Source organism: Lucilia sericata, unplaced genomic scaffold, assembly GCF_015586225.1.
Source record: "Lucilia sericata isolate MDLA Ls3-8-SP2 unplaced genomic scaffold, ASM1558622v1 Contig000926F_arrow, whole genome shotgun sequence".
Classification (NCBI taxonomy): Eukaryota; Metazoa; Arthropoda; class Insecta; order Diptera; family Calliphoridae; genus Lucilia; species Lucilia sericata.
In genome coordinates, this window is record NW_023994913.1 from 127,204 (window position 1) to 136,710 (window position 9,507).

The window sequence follows — 9,507 nt, forward strand, 5'->3', positions numbered from 1 at the left end:
ATACGGGTATCGGGAAGGAGTTTTCTAATTACAGTGTAATACATTCCATTATAGTATCGCTAGAACTCTGTAATATACTACAAAAATAGACTACGAAGCTCCAGTCCATACATGAGAGTTGTATTCCATTTTCGGTTGGATATGAGTTTCAAAAGACCGAAACACTTGAATACTTCTTTCGAAACTTGAAGAAATGTTTTTAGTCCAACGGACAACTCTCTGTATTTGCATGCCCATAACATCAAGAGTTTCCGATTCCCTAGTATTAACACCATCCATAAATATAGATGGACCAACATTATCTACCATGCGTTTATGTGTTATAAAACTAAGTTGAGATTTGCGGGCGTTAAAATTGACTTTGTTAACTCGACCTCATCAGAGATTTTTAATCATGTCATGAATGAGCTATTGATTTATGTATATTGCGCCTCATTGCCCCAATCTCTAGACGGCTTGGCCTATAATTGAACGAATAAGAAATGAAGGTCATTTATGAAGATAAGAAATGGAGTAGGGGATCTTTGAGAAAGCTCAAAATAAATCGAAGTTATTACCGACATCAAATGCAATTAGTTTTGATACACGTGCACCATGACACACTATCAAACGCCTTAGAGAAATCTAGAGCTACCACTTTACTTTTGCTAAAATGACATCAAATCTCCGAAAGCAGAGTGTATATTTTCTATTATCTGGAATTTTATATTCTACGAAATTCTCAAAATTCACATCACAGGTACGCTAATCTGTCAGAGATATCGGCCTAATATCTTTACTATTTGATTTCCTTCTTTATTGTCCATAAGTCACATGGTGATTTCCTGGAGTTTTGAAACTGCCGTCTGAAGGGTTTCCCATTTCTCAATATACACAAAATACGACTTAAGTCTAGACGGTCAATATTAAAATTACCAATTGATACCCTCCACCACCATCAGTGATGTTAAGTTTGTCATTCCGTGTGTAACACCAAGAAATATTCATGTGATACCCAACAAAGTATATACATATGTATATTACGGGTTTTTATAAATTATGAGTCGATTTAGTCATGTCTGTATGTCTGTTTAAAACACGCTCACGTTAACCAGGAATATAAGGTTCATTTCGAAAAATTACTTTAACGCACATATTTCTTTAACTAATAAAGATACCGGGATATAATTCCATGCACATATCTTTTGTGTAAATAATTGGTCTTAGCTCCTATATAAGGTTCAGTTGTAAAAATCACTTAAATGCACTATCTAATTAAGAAATAAAGTTAATGAATTAATATTCAACAGAAATTTGTTCTGCGTATATATAAATTACTCTGCCAATTTTTTTCCTGATTGGTCCAAAATTGGTCATACCCACCATATAGGGTCCACTTCTTAAAATTACTTAAACGCACATATTTTAAAAACAAAAACTTTGTTTTTAAATAACGATATCAGTGTATAATTCGACAGGAATATGATTTGCGTATATATAATTCTCCGATTTTTACGGATCAGTCCACAATTGTTTACATCTTCCATAAAAGTTCCATAAATATGTTATAGATCTGATCAAAATTACTTCCATATGAAATTGTTATACATTTGTTATACTAATTAGAATTCCTGGCTGTGGGAGGTAACCAAGGATGGTTTTCGATAGAATAGGGACTAATGGACTGATCAAACTTGGTGGCAAGACAAAGCTGATCTAATTTGGATGGGTCCAACGGGAGCGGGCACTTGTGGCCCCAATTTCCTCTTAGACACTATCCTTCAATCTTTCAAGTAGAAATATATACCATCTTTATATGTTCTAGAGAGTGTATTAAGAGAAGTAGTTTTATAATGTCGGATAGCCAAGCATCACTCCAGACCTTATTGCCATGCGAGGTAAGGTCTGGTGTTGTAATGAACTGTGTAATGGACTGCTTGACTTCACTCAATGAGTTAGGTAAACACAACAAGCAGACTTTGTGTTGTATACCTGGCCTAGCAAATATGGGCGCTGGTCGCCAACTAATCGGCCCTGAGCCCTTCTTTTGCATTCCCCGAGGATACACCAAAACGAAATGAGACTCTTGGGTGAAATCTGAATTAATTCTCCATAGGGAAGCAATACCAGGGTTCAGACAGACAAAACGTTTCATTACACTGTCAAAGGGAAAATACCAAAAGCTACTATTGCTCGATAAAAGCGATCTCAGAGTACTAACGGAATTACTTACTGGACATTGTGGTCTCAGATACCATCAATTCATTCTAGCCAGATTCTGTGATCTACAAGAGGAAACCTCAGAACATATCTTATGTAACTGCCCAACATTAGGGTCTCCAGTTAAGATCTTGGGTGCTGTCATGGTAACCCCAAAAGACATCTTCAACCTCTCATCAACTAAACCAGCTACCTTTGTGCGTGAACTAAAACATTTATGGTGAATCAATGGGCTGCATAAAAGATCCACACATAAGTCGCAGTGCTTTGTGCCCCTTCAATCTAATCTATACTAAGTGATTTCTAAATTATGCGAGGGTTGTTAATACCTAATTGTATTTATATCTTTAGGTGCACAATGCTATCGTTCAAGTTTAGGATCAGAAATGCGGCCCTAGTAGTGATATGCATAAATGTTTCAGAAACAGTTTTTCTCGACTTTAACAGTTAACCATTAAACACTTTATAGCATGTAATGAACACATTACAGAATGGCTTTTTTTCTTTTTTTGAACAAAGAAAGAAGTTACAACTTAATTTTCATTTATATTCATATTAAAATATGCATAAAAAAGATATAAAAATAAACTAATACAATCTTTAAATTTAGTTACAAATCTTGGAATTTCTTGCGTTTTTTTTTTTTATAAATTTATATTTTATACAATTTGGCCTCAAGAAGTGATGACGGAAGACAAGACCAAGTCAAAAGTGTATTTACAAAGTAGCTAGAAAGGTATAGGATAAATTATAAAGTATATTTTACACTTAGCTGTAGGAAAGCGAGGGAACATTTTAAACTTGCTAAGTTACACTCATGACACAGATTTTTTAGGTCTAGGTGTAGTTATGGTAAAAAAACCTCAAGTAGTTTTCAAAAAAACATTTAACATCGCGTGAATGATTTTGTTAATAATATGTATCTTTATAAAGAAATCTTACACAATTTAATATCACAAAGAGCGAGAGGGTAGAATAAATCCAACAGAAAGTACCTAAAGGCAAAAAAGGAACATTTGTTAAAATAATGCTTGGCTTATTTTTTAGTATAAACTACTATAATACTTGGTCATTGGCTAAAATAAAGTTTAAAAAAATTCAGTGAAGAGAGAAAAAAAAGCCTAAACAAAGTGATAATTTTGAGATAAATTACAATATACACATTTGTTCGATGTTGATTTAATAACAGGTCAGTCAGCGAAATACACGCTCGCTCGCTGGCTCACATCCACGAATAAGAATTCCTGGGATATCAAAGCCCCCTTTTGTTTTGTATTTGTTGTACATGCCAAAATAAAATAGATGAGATGACTGTGTCTTAAGTCGAGGTATTGAATAGCAGACAACGACAACAGCAAAACAATCTTGAAGCTTAGATATTTAAGCAATGATAAGATTGTATGTTTGCTGGTCTTCTTTTAACATCCCCTCTTCCATCACCAACTTGCGATTTTAACAACACAATAACACTACAAATCTTATAAAACGTACTTTGGTGGGTTGTCCTGGAATACCTAAAACATATTGATTTATAACCGCCGAGCATTGACATGACAAAAAACTACAGACAAACGACTACTTTAATCATAACATACATACCATATACAAAACTGATAATTCCATTTCATGGCACTTCAAACTCCTGGCAATTAGCCACAATGTTTGGTTATAGATAGAAGCACTACACTTGATTATCCTCCAGCCAACAATTAAATCAAAAAGCATTAACATTTTAGTTTGAGCGTAAAACTATGATTTTCTTCATATTTTTTATTCCATCTTTCTTTAGAGGCTTCTTCTCCTAAAAGAACTAACAAACGAAAACTTGTCTAAAGTCAAAAAGATCATATCTTTCAAGTGTGTGTGTTTGATTTGGATTTCAAGCGCTAGTTGTAGCTGAAAAGAAATCTTAGAGATTCTGCAAAACTTACCAGTCAAGATATATTTCACATGGTGCATTGAAATGACAGCAAAATCAATATTTTATCATTGGGGTGGACAGGATTTTATGAATTTCATTATGAATTTTGCTGTTTGGTTTTAATAAATCTATGTGATTTTGCTTATTGTGAATTCATTCGTTTTGTAGGAAATAGTAAATGGTCAAATGGGAGTTTTAAAAAAAGTATATTTTTGCTCAGATTTGGGCCTGTAGATTATCGTTCCTTTGCAGTTATTTTTTAATGGCAACTGAATCTTGATAGGCCAGTAACCGATTCCTGAACATTCCCTAACACTATCCCGAACCGTCGAACCGTCGAAGTTCCATTTGATAGATAGATAGATAGATAGATAGATAGATAGATAGATAGATAGATAGATAGATAGATAGATAGATAAATAGATAGATAGATAGATAGATAGATAGATAGATAGATAGATAGATAGATAGATAGATAGATAGATAGATAGATAGATAGATAGATAGATAGATAGATAGATAGATAGATAGATAGATAGATAGATAGATAGATAGATAGATAGATAAGTAGATAGTCTAGTCTATAGTCTAGTCTATAGTCTAGTCTATAGTCTAGTCTATAGTCTAGTCTATAGTCTAGTCTATAGTCTAGTCTATAGTCTAGTCTATAGTCTAGTCTATAGTCTAGTCTATAGTCTAGTCTATAGTCTAGTCTATAGACTAGTCTATAGTCTAGTCTATAGTCTAGTCTAGTCTAGTCTATAGTCTAGTCTATAGTCTAGTCTATAGTCTAGTCTATAGTCTAGTCTATAGTCTAGTCTATAGTCTAGTCTATAGTCTAGTCTATAGTCTAGTCTATAGTCTAGTCTATAGTCTAGTCTATAGTCTAGTCTATAGTCTAGTCTATAGTCTAGTCTATAGTCTAGTCTATAGTCTAGTCTATAGTCTAGTCTATAGTCTAGTCTATAGTCTAGTCTATAGTCTAGTCTATAGTCTAGTCTATAGTCTAGTCTATAGTCTAGTCTATAGTCTAGTCTATAGTCTAGTCTATAGTCTAGTCTATAGTCTAGTCTATAGTCTAGTCTATAGTCTAGTCTATAGTCTAGTCTATAGTCTAGTCTATAGTCTAGTCTATAGTCTAGTCTATAGTCTAGTCTATAGTCTAGTCTATAGTCTAGTCTATAGTCTAGTCTATAGTCTAGTCTATAGTCTAGTCTATAGTCTAGTCTATAGTCTAGTCTATAGTCTAGTCTATAGTCTAGTCTATAGTCTAGTCTATAGTCTAGTCTATAGTCTAGTCTATAGTCTAGTCTATAGTCTAGTCTATAGTCTAGTCTATAGTCTAGTCTATAGTCTAGTCTATAGTCTAGTCTATAGTCTAGTCTATAGTCTAGTCTATAGTCTAGTCTATAGTCTAGTCTATAGTCTAGTCTATAGTCTAGTCTATAGTCTAGTCTATAGTCTAGTCTATAGTCTAGTCTATAGTCTAGTCTATAGTCTAGTCTATAGTCTAGTCTATAGTCTAGTCTATAGTCTAGTCTATAGTCTAGTCTATAGTCTAGTCTATAGTCTAGTCTATAGTCTAGTCTATAGTCTAGTCTATAGTCTAGTCTATAGTTAGTCTATAGTCTAGTCTATAGTCTAGTCTATAGTCTAGTCTATAGTCTAGTCTATAGTCTATAGTCTAGTCTATAGTCTAGTCTATAGTCCAGTCTATAGTCTAGTCTATAGTCTAGTCTATAGTCTAGTCTAGTCTAGTCTCTAGTCTAGTCTATAGTCTAGTCTATAGTCTAGTCTATAGTCTAGTTATATAGTCCAGTCTATAGTCTAGTCTATAGTCTAGTCTATAGTCTAGTCTATAGTCTAGTCTATAGTCTAGTCTATAGTCTAGTCTATAGTCTAGTCTATAGTCTAGTCTATAGTCTAGTCTATAGTCTAGTCTATAGTATAGTCTATAGTCTAGTCTTAGTAGTCTATAGTCTAGTCTATAGTCTAGTCTATAGTCTAGTCTATAGTCTAGTCTATAGTCTAGTATATAGTCTAGTCTATGGTCTAGTCTATAGTCTAGTCTATGGTCTAGTCTGTAGTCTAGCCTATAGTCTAGTCTATAGTCTAGTCTATAGTCTAGTTTATAGTCTAGTCTATAGTCTAGTTTATAGTATAGTCTATAGTCTAGTCTATAGTCTAGTCTATAGTCTAGTCTATAGTATAGTCTATAGTTTAGTCTATAGTCTAGTCTATAGTCTATTCTATAGTCTAGTCTATAGTCTAGTCTATAGTCTAATCTATACTCTAGTCTATAGTCTAATCTATAGTCTGGACTATAGTCTAGTCTATAGTCTAGTCTATAGTCTAGTCTATAGTCTAGTCTATAGTCTAGTCTATAGTCTAGTCTATAGTCTAGTCTATAGTCTAGTCTATAGTCTAGTCTATAGTCTAGGCTATAGTCTAGTCTATAGTCGAGTCTATAGTCTAGTCTATAGTCTAGTCTATAGTCTAGTCTATAGTCTAATCTATAGTCTAGTCTATAGTCTAGTCTGTAGTCTAGTCTATAGTCTAGTCTATATTGTAGTCTGTGGTTTGCAATCTAATTATTTGTATACGACTTCGGAAGTCAAAGCGTTTTATTCGTTGAGAACCTGTAGCTTCCTGATATAATGGATGAAATCTAATATTTCACTGAGTAAGATCTTGCTTTATCCCACTCATAGTAAATGGAATGAAATACTTGTGTCCTCTTGAAAATCTTAGTAGAGAATAGTAGAGAAATTGAAAATGTTGTTAAAAACCAAACCCTTGAAGTTTTTGATCTTGCTAGGATTCTACGGTGGATCAAAAAACGAGCATTTATCTGAATCAAATCAAAGATCTTTATTTCTTAAATTTTTTGAAATAATTAAAAGTTCTAAAATCCCTGTCCCTTTACTTTATCTGATATCACGGTAAATAATGAACCTAAACAATGGGGACTTCGCACTATATTGGTCAGCAAATTACATACACATGTTTAAAAATAAACAGTTATTACTTTCTAAAACTCTATTCTTTTGCCTTGTCTGATAAACCAACTAGTATCGCAACCATCAAGCAAATGACATTTTCGAAAAGTCCTCCACACATTTGTACACTATAGCACCATTAGACTTCCTGTTTTGCTAAATAATCTTAAAGCAATTAATATCATGTTTATATTAAATTATCTACACTAAACGACGGTTAAATTCCACTTAATAATCTCCAAGCGCGATGCCTACCAACATAGTGGGCATTTAATTAGTTTTTCGTGTATCCCTCAGTCCCGCACACTCTTTCGCTGCCATCATGATGCGTTTCCTTGGCATATTTGTACAACTGCCATAAATTAATAATTCATTTTCATTCCATAACCACAACTTCACAAAGTTTCTTCACTGACATTCTTTTCTTCAAAACAAGAAACATGTACATATGTACGTACCATGTCTGACGTTGCAGCCATCTTTCAAATATAATGATTTTTTCAGTTTTTTTTTTAAGTTGGAACGCCCCATGAAATGCATCAAAAAGTCAGCCAAGTGTGTTTTATTTTTTGTAATATAAGGAAGACGGAAAACAGACAAATGAAAAAATATTAAATATAAATAACATGGCATTCATATTCCCAACTACAATGTGAAACCTGCTAAAAATTAAAAGTCACTCTTGAGTTTTAGCCAACCAACCAGCAAAACCACCAACCGACTTGACCAAAATGTTGAAATGAGAAAAGAAGTTGAGTTATTCCATTTACTTTGTTTCCACGAATAAACACATAAATTAATGCGTACATCGAGTATTGCGTTCTATAGGTAAGTATCCAGGACGTTTAACCGACATGTACATCAAGTTGCAAATCATAAATCTGCCATTAGTGGCAGTTGTAAGTTGTATAGATCTCTTTCCATCGTTGCTGTTCATTTGTTGCAGTTGTTAAGCTTCTCTTTGTGGTGTTTAATATTTGATAATGATCTTGAAATGATTGGTGTGTTCAAATTGCCGGATGGTTTGGTGTAGTTGGAATACTTCATACGTTCACTTCATAAACTGGCAAGTATTTGTGATAAATTTTAAATAATTGTATTTAATTTAAAACGCAATAGTTGAGTTACTACAAGAAACGTGTAAACAAATGTTTATAAATTGTGTTTAAAACATCTGTCAATATCGAAGGAAAGGTATAAAAATTATAATATAGAATTGTTTCCTGTGCTGGTGTTAAGAAATATTGAATACTTGTCTGCAGTAGTATGAAGTATTTATTGCTTTGTTGGAATACTTAGTAAGTTGGAGTGCTGATTCGTAAAATAGGAACTTGTATGGTAAAACTTCAGTTCGTAACATGAAAGCTTTCGTTCTTTCGGATCATTGATGAGTGATTTTTACATCACTAAAATAAAATTTCAATATTTTCCAACAAAAATTCAGTTACGTCCATTGTTTCCAGACTTTGTTTTTCAGTCCTCATAATTATTTTTATCTCTTCCCCAGTTACATTAAACAAATCCTACTTTTTACACCCACCATCGAAAAACTTATATATTTTGATTCTCTATTAGATACTTAGACGATCTTGCCATGTACATGCGTCGGCTTGCAAAAAGCACAGTAAGGTCCATAATGTCTGAAATTTTTCATAAATATTTGGTATTGTTTGGCAAGGGAATGGGAGACCAACATCTTACAAAACAAAACTAGTTATTGTTAAAAATTCGTTTAAAAGTTATGGTACTAAAATAAAATTGGAAAAAGAATTGAGTTCACTCTTCCGAAAATCAACCTGATATTAATAACGCTACATTATAATACAATTCACAATAAATCGTTTTTTGCGGGCAATAACAGTGATCGCAGATTTAATTATGTGCATATATATGTATATATATATCATACATGGGAATTTTTCATTAAGCATTAAAATTTCATTACCATTTATAGAAAAAATTGTAATGAAAAATATTTTAAGTACCATTTAATGAAAATTATATTTTTTTCATTATAACTTTTTTTGATAATGGTAATGAATTTGATAATGAATTTTCAAAAACGAATTTAATTAGTATTTATAATTGTCGAAAAACATATTAAGGAAAGTTTTTCGAAGATTCGAGGTTTGAAAGCTTTTAAAACCAAAAAAATTTCGAAAATTCGAACTCGTGTTCGAAAAATTTTTAAAGCTGTTAAAACTAGTTCTTCTAGTCCGAATGTGCTGAAATTTGGCATACATGATTTCACCTAATGACAATACATTATAATGTTCGGATATTCGAAATTAATTTCGAAATTCGAACTAATGTTCGAACATTTTTAAAATCCATTGAATAATGGTAATGAAAATTTATTTTTAAATAATACTAATGAAATCGTTTCAT